Genomic DNA, 13,110 nt, shown 5'->3' on the forward strand with positions numbered 1-13,110 from the left:
AATTTGAAATACAAGATAAGGTTATATGGTTATTTCCTAAAAATGTCATGGATGGGTTTATCCAACCATCACATATGATTATTTCCTAGGAAAGTCACGGATGGTTTTATCACCTCGAAGGATGGGCATTTCTGGTTCCACCTACTGTTCCAGCATCATGCTGAGGTTAGTTTGTGATACCATATGTGAGACTTTTCCACAGACATGGCAGTCACTGCCCGATTCCTGATGACAGGAGGGCAAGAAGGGACAAACTCATTTCCTTCTCACAACTTTCACATGGCCCCCTCCATCTTCAAGCCAAGTCTACATCTGTTTCTTGAGTCTCCAGTGCTTACTGGGTAGGGAGTGTGGGGAGGTTGGAGGAAAGCTGAGTGGAAAACAGATTTCACAGAAAAAGCTTATAATCTTGGAGAAAAATAGGGGAAGGCCAGAAATACAAAGGTTTGAATCAAAGAGTGAGATAAATGATCTTCATCAGTGATAGTGTCTCTGCTTCTGAACTTTTATTTAAAAACAAACTTTTGGGCAATAAAGAAAACTTTCCTGAAACAACAACAAGAAAAATTCTGTGCCCCATAGTACCTTTCCATACATTTTTTCCCATTCTATGAATCTGATAAAATTGAAAATTTAAATCTCTTTAAGTTTTTAAAGGAAGCATGGATCACTGCCCTGAAATCAAGCATAGAACATCCATGGTCCTATATAACTGAACTTGCCATTTAAAATCATTAAGGACAAATTTCCAAGATCCAAGTGAATCTAGCCCTAAAGATCTTTCAGTATAATTGGAAAATAACCCCTTGACTGGCTGTTGAAAAGGAAGAATATGGAATCCCTTTGGTTCCGTGGAAAGAAAACGAAGAGTATCCCATAGTGGAGGCCAAAGGTGAATAGCATATGCTCTGAAAAGTTTCTAAGCCAGATAACCCCTACCCTTTTCATTTCATGGGTAGTAAATGTAGATGACTATCTTGATCCAGTCCTGGCTCCTACCCAGGTTTCTAGCTTTGTGACCTGGGGGGAGGATGTTTGACTTCTCTATCAGTTCTATTAACTATAAAAATGGGCATAATTATATTTGCCTCATAGGGCTGTTGTAAAGATTGAGCAAAATAAGCATATAAATGAGCTAGTTTAGTCCTTGACATGATAGGTGTTTAATGAATATTAGATTTGTTTTCTCTCAATTTGCAATATCTAACACTTCTGTATGAAAAGGAGTCCTGATTTAACTAGAAATGTCATTGCAGCCAACTTGTGGGCTGAGATGAGCGCTCAGATGAGAACTCCAAGCAGACTTCTCAACACATGCCTGTCAAGTTTGCAACCAGTCAGATATGGAATTGTGTTTTCCCAGACAGAAGTGGAAAGTTACTCCTACCTCATAGAATTGTGTGAGTAGAACATAAACTTTATAAAACACCTGGCACTAAATAGAATTGCTACAGTACATGTGAGTGTGTCCGGTTGAAGAAATTGTTGCCGGCCACGGGGTCGTGGGGATGTTGTAAACCATAGATGGGAATCATCATTGTTTTCTCTCTCATATTTAGATCTGTAGTCTACCTGAAACTGACTTTTGCCTGTGGCATGAGAGAGAATTCATAATAACTATTGGTTTTAAGGTCAAGACCCTTAGTAGACTCTTCTTGACCCCTGGGTCACTCTCATGACCTTGACCCTCCAAGATAACTGGCTTCCACTGCTCTCTGTCTTCTTTCCTTCCTGCTCCCTGTTGACACAGGCTGTCTTCCTGTATGTGCAGACATACCGAGCTGGAGAAAAAGAATGTTTATCTGTCTTCCCAAGGCCTGTGTCCTTCATAAAGGATGGTCTTGGAGAATCTCTAAAAGGCTAGAATATAGGTGGAAAATCATGGTGGGAAGAGCCACAGTACAGCCCACCCTCCTCTTCCAAATCTTTTGTTTGTATAAGCTTGGCAGGAAAGGGTGAGGGATGAGACTGAGGCAGCAGAGACAGCTTGGAGACTTCTCTTGGGATCTGGGATCTGCCCCTAGTTGTTTGAGCTCTGATTGCCTCTTCCTTCAGCTTTGGATCCCATTTAGCAATTCTTAGGCAACCAGACAAGTTCCACATACCCACATCTCATCACACCAGGGTGGTCTTGCCGGGGAAAGGGGGCAACACAGGAAAGAACTGGGGTCCAAACATAGTGACGCCTGTTAACACTTGCCAGTTTTACCTAAGGCTTTCCCTGTGTGTGCACACTTAGAGACAGGATGAGTGCTGGCGCCCTCTGCAGTGCCGAGTTCCTGGTACCCGGGAGAATATCAGTGATGCAGACGGTGACATTCGGCGTGTGCATCTTACAAGGAGTTCTCTGTCACCTCCCAAAATTAGAAGCAACAACAACAACAACACTGAAACAAAAGTTGCCACGGCTGAACGGCTGGTGATAACGTTCGTTAAAAACAACTACCGCAGTCTGTATGTTGTGGAGGAGCCACGTGGCACCTGGAAAAATTGCATTCTGATATTTTAGGGGAAAAAACAAAAGTTAAAAGGAGAAAGAAAAGAACTCTCCTATCTCAAAAGACACAGATTTTCCCAATTCTGAGAATCTGAATCACAGCCAACTTACAAAGTCCTTTGAAATTAACAGGTTATATTAGCAGAGCTGATACAGCCTTATCTGAAAGTGAGCAAGAACAGCCCCCATCATGATGGAAAAGCAAAGCAAAAAGCTTCTAAAGCCTGTTACGGCCTGAGCCAGAAGAATTAAGGTCTTTGCACAATATTGTCCCAGAATGTCTCAGAATCATATATTTTTGTGAGAAACTTGGAAGTCAGATTTTCTTGTGTGGCAGAACACATACCATGGGGATTTCAGAGCCGTGGATGGCCAGGATTTTTACTAAGCAGCAGGAAAAGTTCAGGGCTAAGAACCAAGAATAATGAAGATGTACAGAGAAGTATAGGTGGGGACAGGAGGTGAAGAGAGAAGATCTCAGGATCTTTCCAATTTCTAATCTCAAACAACCTGAAGTCTAGCCGCTTTCCAATTCTATGTACTATGAGGTATATTTAAATTTATTTCATAGCCACCTTTTTAATGAGCTGTCTGGAGCTGGGTTCTCTTACTTTGTACCAAGAATCCTAACAACCGCAGTGAGTGTCAGGACATGGCCAAGTGAGCCGAGAGGTGGTTTTCTAGGCACAGGACGCCACACCCCCGACAAAGCTTACTCTGCCCCACGGGTGCTGACGTGTTCCACAAAATTTCCGAACATCAACTTACACACCAGAGAAATACGTCAGGCTGGATGTGCTTTGCCTGTGGAGGAAATGGAAGATAGATTGAGCTGGCTGCTCCAAGAAGCCAAGATGTGTGACTTGACTACTCCGCTGTGCAGAAGGCCATGCGACCTGGAGCCAGCAGACTGGTCCTAGTCTAAAACACTCTGCTAACGGCAGCCTAGGTATATTACAATGCTCCCTTAAGAACTTCTCATCCTTACTCAGAGTAACACAGCTAAAACTGTTTTCCAGATCCACTTTTTCCAGTGTTCCAGTAATGAGATGTTCTTCGTACATGAGTCCCAGGCCCAAAGGGACAGTTACTTTTCATCTGGATTCATAAGGCCCTAACGATGCTAACATCAAGCACCATATTGTTAGTTCTGTGCAGTCTATATACATTTTTTAAGTCACATTTTCCTGATTATATGACCTTGAGCAAATTAATTAAACTCTGGACCTCTGTATACTTTTCTGTAAAACAGATTTAATATGTATTACTTCACGATTGTTGTGAATATTAAATAAATTTACCAATATAAAGTGCTTTGCACAGTTCCTGGCACATGGTAGGTGTTGAACAAAGATGAGCCTTTTATTATTATTGCTAGAAGTATCTGGCTGCCTCCGTTGACTTTACTCCAGAGGCTGATGACCTCCCTCCCCTTTGTCTAAAAATATTTCACTCTCTCTCTGCCCCTCCCCCGTTCATGCTCTGTCTCTCTCTCTGTCCCAAAAATAAATTTAAAAAAAGTTGAAAAAAAAAATTTTTAAAAAAGGGGCGCCTGGGTGGCGCAGTCGGTTAAGCGTCTGACTTCAGCCAGGTCACGATCTCGCGGTCCGTGAGTTCGAGCCCTACGTCAGGCTCTGGGCTGATGGCTCGGAGCCTGGAGCCTGTTTCCGATTCTGTGTCTCCCTCTCTCTCTGCCCCTCCCCCGTTCATGCTCTGTCTCTCTCTCTGTCCCAAAAATAAATTTAAAAAAAAGTTGAAAAAGAAAAAGAAAAAAAATAAAATAAAAATATTTCAGATGCCACTTTAGCAGTTAGAGATTCATCTCTCCGGGTTGTCAAATAATCTCTTCTGTAATGTAGAAAATTCTAGTTCAGAAATATGAAATACTACCTAATGGTCATTTAAACCTTTTCGAAAATAGTTTTCCAACTAGATCATTTCCTTCTAATATATTTTATTGCAAAGAAGGATGCAATTAACCAATGGACTCTTGAGAGAGATGCGGACTTGCAGAACTGACATGGTGGTAGGCTGATGCCTAATTCTCCAGACTCACCAGGCAGATGAGCTTGTCTCCTCAGAGATACTCAGAGCTCCAAAATCTGAGGAACAGGTGCCTCCTTATCAGGTACATGGATTTTTTCTGCCATCTAGCGGTCAACTTTTGAGGACAACTGCCTTTAAGTGAGCTAAGAAGGCATTGTCTCACCCTGGACAGTGCCCAAGAACCTGACTGGCTTCTAGGAGTTTGACTGTTTTACGTACCTTATATAAGCGGAATCATGATTTCACAGGTGTACATATATGCCCAAACTCATTTAATCTTACACATTAAATATGTGCAGGTTTTGTGTATCAGTTATATACTTTAATAAAGCCACGTAAGTAACAACAACTCCTGGGCATCGTCTTCAGCTTACACTTTCCAGGGACTGAGATCCCGTATGAGATGGAAAGAAATACAAAGGCCTAGATCTTCCGGGAGGTTAGAGCTCCACACTGGCTGGCTCCAGAGCAATACCTTAGCCACTTGTTCTTTGGGTGGCCTCAGGCTTGCCACTTCCCTCTCCCAACCCACCTTCTCATCTATCAGATGGGTCACGCTATGGATTCCTGCTAGCTCTGATATTTTGGTGTTCCAGTGTCTCTCAGATTGCAAATATTTTTTTAAAGAAGCTTATCTATACTTCATTAATAAGACTAAACTGAGGAGAAAGTATAACATTTAGACAGTTAACTAATTTAGCATTCCTTAGGACAACTCAGTAATAAGGTGGGTAGGTATAATGTTTCTGGCATCATCTTCCTCTTGGAGAAGCTCCTTCTTCTTAATTTCTGTGTAAAGCCTCTTAACTATTGATTCATTTACTCTAAAGTCTGTAGAATGCAAAGAGCAGTGAGTAGGTGGCTTGTTTTTAATATTCAGATATTTTTTGATGAATGCTAGAAAGGCTGATCACACCAATAATACATGTTTATTCATTTGTTGGATTTATTTAACCTAGACTTTTCCATTTGCCAAGACATAGCACTGGCTTAATCCCTTCCAAAAATGACTACCATACGTTTTGTAACATTCTACCAACTTCCAAAGTCTCTCCTTTTCCCTTCATCGCTATTCTATTCAATAATTAAGAGACCGGATGGGGTCCTTGGGTGGCTCAGTCAGTTTAGCATCAGACTTCAGCTCAGGTTGTGATCTCACAGTTTGTTAAGTTCAAGAGACTTAGGGCTCGCTGCTGTCAGCATGGAGCCTGCTTGGGATTCTCTGTCTCCATTTCTCTGCCCCTTTCTCTCTCTCTCTCTCTCTCTCTCTCTTTCTCTCTCTCCCTCCCTTCCTCCCTCTCTCTTTCTCAAATATAAACATTAAGAAAAAAAAACAAGAAAGAGGAATCTGAAAATAACCAACTACATGAAGGTCCCACTGGCTTCCCATTGCTGCCATTATCGCATCCAAACCTGCATTTTGCCATCAAAGCATTCTTTGGGCCCTAGAAAGGACGTTTGTGTATCACTTCCTCAGTACTCCCATCTCCTGCCAGCTGCAGCACGCTGAATTTTCTTTGGAAAAGTACTCCCTGCTATGACGTGAGTAGCCTTGACTTCACTTCCAAGGCCAGAGTGGATCTTTTTTGGCTTAGGCCACTCTCAATGATCCTTCTCCTGGCCATAGTGGTTGGTTCAGAGGTGGACATAGGAACCAACCCAAGTCAATGAGATTTCTGGAGGAACTTATGAGAAATGGACTCTCTCTGATCCCTTCTGGACATAAGCAGGACATATATACCCAAAGAAACTGCTGAAGCCTTCTTGGAATCAGAGGAAAGAGACTGCTAGAAACTTGTGAGCCCCAACAAAGAAGAGAAAGAAATGGAGAAGGAACTGGAATCCTGACCAGATCATTGGAGCCCTGGACCAAGTCTGACCTGAAGCTAGTCTCTCCTTTCTCTTCAGTTAGCCAACAAAGCTCATTTATTATTTAAGCCAGGTTGAATTGGGTTTTTTTTCCTTTTGAAGTAATAATGACACCAACAATAATAATTTATAACTCCTATCAACCCCATGCAAAGTGTCCATACATTTTGCATTAGTCCTCATAGACTCTTTCCTTCCAGCTTTACCAGACTAAAGGAAAATATTCAGGCAGAAGGGACAGCGAAGGACCACAAGTGCCCATGAGGTTCCGGGGGGTGCTTACTTGGCTGTTAAAAATTGGACCTGAGCATGGGGGAGAAGGCAGAGGCAAGTGTGACCTCAAGGGCACGACCTAAGTCACTTTGGGCCTGACTGCTATTGCCGTAACTAGGAGAAGAAATGAGTTTGGAGGAAGGGGACGAAGTTCAGTTTAGAACAATTTGAATTTGAGGATAACTATCCAACTGAGCCTCAAAGGTGTTGACTTGTCTACCATCACCAGGAAACTGGCAGGTCCTTGAGGGCATGGACTGTGCCATCTAACCCCTAGAAGGCCCCAAGGAATATGTGCTCAATTAATGAAGAAATAAATTAAAGCTAAATTATCCAAAAATAATTACAGAACAATTAGGTCCCAATGTCTTCTGTGAGCCTGATGATCATTACGTTTATTAGGAATTCGAAAAAGTCCTGTGATGCCTGCCAGTGGGAATGATGGTGCGTCCGTGGAAGAGGTAATGCTAAAGCTGTACTTGGAAGATGTAGTGGAAGAAAGGGAGTAGGACATTCTAGACTGGGAGAGGAGCTGGAAGAAGGTGCTCATGCCTCCCTGCCTAATTTGATAATGCCACTGTGTTGTGCAGAATCCTATCACTGTTTCAAGTAATTAGAGCACTGGAGTGAAGCAAGTCATAAGGGACCCCATCTCACCTGAAAACTGGAGACCCATCACAGTGACCAGAGAAGTAGAGGGTACCAGAAAGGCATTTTTCTTGGAGAAAAAGGTCACAGGAAGTTAAACAAAAAAAAAAAAAGGGGGGGGGGTGTCCCTGGGTCACCTGGGTGGCTCAGTCAGTTAAACGTCCGACTTGTGATTCCAGCTCAGGTCATGAGCTCACAGTTTGAGTTCAAGCCCCACATGGGTCTCCGTGCTGACAGCGCAGACCTGCTTGAGATTGTCTCTTTCCTTTTCTCTCTGCCCCTCTCCAGTCATGTTCTATCTCTCCCTTCCTCCTTCTCTCTCCCTCTCCCTCAAAAATAAAAATAAATAAATAAAGGGTCCCTAACTGCATCTTTCTATCTCCTTCAGCTAAGTCAGGAGACCATTTGGTCTGTCTCTATTGAAATCCAAGGAATAGGAAATAAGGCAGCTGGTGGTGATGTTTTGTGCCTCATTTTCTGATTACATACAAGACGGAGGAAAAAAAGGGGGGGAATTTTGAGCCATTCTGATAAACAAATCCAGAAGCTAACTGCATGGTTTTGTTGCCTTTACCTCCAAAGGAGTTTTTCAGAGAAAAAGTTACAATGAAAATTTCTATTTAAAAAAGAGGAAGAGTCTAACTCCCATAATTGTTTCCAATTTAAGAAAAAAATATCTTCAAAAGGAAAGTGTTACTTCTAAGCTAGTTGTTCCATATGCATTTTAAAAAGAAAATATGGCACAACCTAAAGCAGCTTTCTGTCAGCTTTTGGGGATTTGCAGGAGAATGATCAAAGGGGCCCTTTCTCTCTGTCTGAGATATATAAACTCTTATCAGTCTCCTCTTAAAAGGCTCTGTGGGTGTAGGCAGTTACTCCTCTATCATAACTGTTTACTCTTACAGGGAATAGAACTCTCACAGTTGGTTTTATGAATGTCTTAGTCATCTGCAAGGAAGTACTTTGAAACATTAGAAAATCCATTCAAATCTTATTTAACTGGCAGCAGGTGACTTGGAAATGATTTTGTGCTCCTTCTTGTTTTCTAATTCTTTGAAGAATGATGATGCTCACCGGCTTCATTACTTCCACAGGGAATCAGATCTGGGATCCAGGGACCTGTGCAAACAGAGGCACCCACCCATCACCATTATGCAGTGGACACCTTCTAAGTCTTAGGTGACCAGATTGTGGCCTTGTATTCTGGGCAGGCAGTTCTGAAGGTTGCTCCTGCTCTTGCATTTTAATATGGGCTCAGAATAGAGCAGAGGTGGCGTGGAATAGTGGATGAGGCTTCAGGAAGTCTGGAGGTGCACATTCCAGTTCGACTTGACTAAATGCTTCACCCTTTCTAAGCTTCTTTTTAACTTATCTCTAAAATAGCATAGTGATAGGGGCACCTGGGTGGCTCAGTCGGTTAAGCATCCGACTTGGGCTCAGGTCACGATCTCGCGGTCCTTGAGTTCGAGCCCCGTGTCGGGCTCTGGGCTAATGGCTCAGAGCCTGGAGCCTGCTTCTGATTCTGTGTCTCCCTCTCTCTCTGACCCTCCCCCGTTCATGCTCTGTCTCTCTCTGTCTCAAAGATAAATAAACTTAAAAAAAAAATTAAAAAAATAAAATAAAATAGCATAGTGATAGCCATTCCAAAGGAGTGCTGAGGATTAAATGAGATAGTATATATCAGATGTCTCCTATACATGATACACAGTATTGGTTCAGTGAATTATGATTGTTGCCAGTGCCGGGGGGGTGCGGGAGGGGGTGGGGAGGGTACTCCTGGCAGTGGTATTGTTATAGGATTTTCAGTATTCAACCAATGGAAGAAAAAATTTAAGTGGAATACTCCTTTCCAAATTACCCATGTTGATTTCAAAGCATTACAGTAGGAATGATTAATACAAATACTACGAAATTGCCATTTTTCAGTATGGGATATTTTTGTTGTTTTAATTTATATGTTATTAAAGCTAATAGATGCTCATTTTCAAATATTTAAATGATACAGTTGTACCAAGTGGGAAATGAAAACACCTTATCATTTCATACCTTTCTGCTCTGAGATATGGTAATTATCATTTCAAATCTGTTTGTGTATACGTATACAAAGAGTGCTAGGACAAAATCATGAACTTTTCATCAGCAATAAGATTTGATTTTGATGTGATGGTGGGCCATTTATTTATTTAAAAAAATTTTTTTTAATGTTTATTTATTTTTGAGAGAGAGAGAGACAGTGCGAGTAGGGGAGGTGCAGAGAGAGAGGGAGACACAGAATCCAAAGCAGGCTCCAGGCTCTGAGCTGTCAGCGCAGAGCCCAATGCAGGGCTCAAACTCACAAACTGCGAGATCATGACCTGAGCTGAAGTAGGACGCTTAACTGATTGAGCCACACAGGCACCCCAGTGGTAGGCCATTTAATTTCTAGGTCCTCATCTTTGGGGTGGAGCCCACTGGGAACTTTAGATTTTTGATCCAGTTTTTAAGCCAAGAGCAAATTAGGCTTTCAGATTGCTCTAACAGAGGGGTTGTGAGTTGTCTATTATTAAATCACGTCTAATAATCTCAGTATTTCCTGTTGGACTTTACTTATAGAGTACTGCCTTTTGTTGAGGGATAATTTCAAAAAGTTAAAAACACAACTTACATAAATATATGATAAGGATATGCCAACAGGTTAATTAAGTTTGTTAAGAAATGAAGCAATCAATCAGATGATATACCTGTTTCAAAGCAGAATTCAAGGAACAGAAATGTAAAGAGTCATTCAGATGAATGGTGAAATGAATTTGTTAATAGATATAAAACTGGCTAATGCTCTTTAGGACCATAAACTGAAACCTTTGGAGTGTAGATTTCTGGTGAGATAGAAATCTAAAAGTGAACATATTAAATGATATTATCAATGCTCCCATCAAGTAGTAAAGAACAAAATCAGACACAGATGGGTCCTCTTAAATAACTGAATAATCCTTGAATGAGACCTTTTAATGATGACCTATGACTTTAAAAAGGACACATTGTCATCTTTTCATTTAAGTTTTGGACATTATTATTTTTTTTTTTGACAGTGAGAGAGCATGGAGACAGTATTAGCAGGGGAGAGGGGCAGAGGGAACAAGGGAGAGAGAGAGAGAGAGAGAGAGAGAGAGAGAGAGAGAGAGAGAGAAAATCTCAGGCAGATTCCACACTCAGCCCAGAGCCTCATGTGGGGCTCAATCCCATGACTTTGAGATCATGACCTGAGCAGAAATCAAGAGTCAGTTGCTCAGCTGAATGAGCCACCCAGGTGCCCTTGGACGTTAATTATTCTTAAGAATTATTTAAACTTGTTCTTGGTTGTTATGGTCACTGTGTCCCTGTTATCTTGACCCACAAAATCTTCACTTTCTATGTCTTTGATGTCCTTTTCATGTCTTCCATAATTTAAGAAAAAGCTTTTATTAAAAAACAAGACCTTAAATTTTTTTCATTTACTCTTTTTATCTTCTCAATACATAAAGCAGCAATGGGGAGACTAGTCCCTTGTCACCAGCAAGGTAATTTTATCTTCCGTTGTAGAGCTGATTTCACGTGTTTGTAGTGATTAACTATTAAAACTCCTGTTCTCTTACTATTTTTGCATGTTTCCCTATTTCAGGCTTATAATAAATTCCTCCCATGCTCTATCCTACCCCCAAGACCATATGAGGTGTCTCTTATATGTCCTAATGCACTTGTCACCCTATTATGATACGTTTCCCAGCCACCTACCTCCACCAACACACCTTTTTATTAACTTGGAAAATCAGACTGTTCTTGTCTCCTGTTTCCTTAGGGATTGACTTATATTAGGTGCTCCATAAGTAATACCTGAATCAAAGAATGATGTATGGACACTATTCTTATAGTCAATGAAGCAAATGTAAAACTAAAAACAAAAAAAATTATTTCAAAACATCCTTCTTCATCTCTCCCGCATAGTTTTCTTTTAATCATTCTACCGAACTTTCTTTGTCACTCATTTTAAACATCATAAAACTCTCCACCTTTTAATGTATTAATTAGTATTTTTGCCTTGACTCAAGACCAGTAGTTCTTCTTTAGGTGAAATATTGAAAAATGGTTAAATTCTGAGTGTCCCAACTCAAAGTTGAACTTAGCTGTTCAAAACCAGTTTTACTGACTATAATTTAATTTCGCTCTATAATAGCTATAAAACAGACTTCTCCCCTGTAAGAGCCAAAAAACATTTAGCACATCATTCTTAATTTTTTAGAAAAGAATTGAATCAAAAGAGTTCCTTATCGTATAGCAATTTCATGGTGAGACTAAGACTGTTTTTTTGGTACTCAAACTAGTGGGTGAAACATTAGACTCCACAGCGACAAGTTGGTGTGTATTGCCTAGCCAACGTCCCTGTTCGTTTTTGATCCCAGATACATGGTAAATGGAAACAAGCAATGATATTTTTTGGTTGGGCAATACTTGCTCTGCTTGTGAGGTAATCAAAGACCAAGGCTTATTAGGTGAGTCAACAGTAATGCTTGAAATACTGGACAATCTCACGTTGCCATAATGAGAACTGAATGATGCTACAAAGCTGAAGAAGCAGAAAGATAGCCTTCCCTTATTAATATTAATCATTGGCAGGTAACATAGTGAATGCTCAGTAAATGCCTGTTAATGCTACTGCTCTCTCTGTTACTATGAAAGCCCTTCTCCCCATCCCCATCTGCCAGGTCTTTTTTTTTTTTTTTTTTTTTTTAATTTTTTTTAACGTTTATTTATTTTTGAGACAGAGAGAGAGCATGAATGGGGGAAGGTCAGAGAGAGAGGGAGACACAGAATCTGAAACAGGCTCCAGGCTCCGAGCGGTCAGCACAGAGCCCGATGCGGGGCTTGAACCCACAGACCGTGAGATCGTGACCTGAGCCGAAGTCGGCCACTCAACCGACTGAGCCACCCAGGCGCCCCTGCCAGGTCTTATACATACACTGACCAGGCAGGAAGGAGTACTGCTTCTAGGATATGGAAAATCAGAAATAGGGTCTCTTCTTACCTTCTTTCAGAAAACGAATGGGAATCAATAGGAAAATAGAGAATAGTGATTAAACCAAAAAGGGTTGTCTTTTGAAAAGGGCAATCAAGGGGCGCCTGGGTGGCGCAGTCGGTTAAGCGTCCGACTTCAGCCAGGTCACGATCTCGCGGTCCGTGAGTTCGAGCCCCGCGTCAGGCTCTGGGCTGATGGCTTGGAGCCTGGAGCCTGTTTCCGATTCTGTGTCTCCCTCTCTCTCTGCCCCTCCCCCGTTCATGCTCTGTCTCTCTCTGTCCCAAAAATAAATTAAAAAAAAAAAAAAAGTTGAAAAAAAAAATTAAAAAAAAAAAAAGAAAAGGGCAAATTGACAACTCAAGGGGTGTATTAATCAAGGAAAAATGGGAAAATGTGCAGATTACCATTATCTGGAATGATAAAAGAACATCACTACGGATATATCACACATAAAAATAAAATTAGGGAATATTATAAAGAACTTTATGCTAATAAATTTGAAAGTGTAGGTGAATTGGACAAATTCCATGAAAGATAAAAATTTCCAAAATACACACAAGAATAATTAGAAATTTAATTACCACTGCATCAGTCAAGGAAATTGACTTTGTTCACTGAAATTTTCTTACCATCCAAATAAACTTTGCTTCACCACTTAATCTAACAAACTTTTAAGGCAGAAATAATACATTCATTCACAAACTCTAAGAAAAAAGAAGAGAAATGTCTTTTCTTAGGTTATTTTATC

At 40.9% G+C, this 13,110-nt stretch overlaps 1 protein-coding gene across 5 annotated transcripts in view; it reads left to right on the plus strand.

Moving 5' to 3' along the window:
* LOC132690122 (uncharacterized) overlaps positions 1-13,110 on the plus strand; it is a 57,845-nt gene that overhangs the window by 17,116 nt on the left and 27,619 nt on the right. For 4 of the 5 annotated variants that reach the window (XR_013552537.1, XR_009615265.2, XR_013552539.1 and 1 more), the window contains 2 exons: positions 90-165; positions 1,257-1,400. The exons of the other annotated variant lie outside the window; for it this stretch is intronic. The gene's annotated coding sequence lies outside the window, so the exon portion shown is untranslated. The remainder of the gene's footprint in view (positions 1-89; positions 166-1,256; positions 1,401-13,110) is intronic. 5 annotated transcript variants of the gene reach the window in all.

Source organism: Panthera onca, chromosome E2 (genome assembly GCF_046562875.1).
Source record: "Panthera onca isolate mPanOnc1 chromosome E2, mPanOnc1 haplotype 2, whole genome shotgun sequence".
NCBI lineage: Eukaryota > Metazoa > Chordata > Mammalia > Carnivora > Felidae > Panthera > Panthera onca.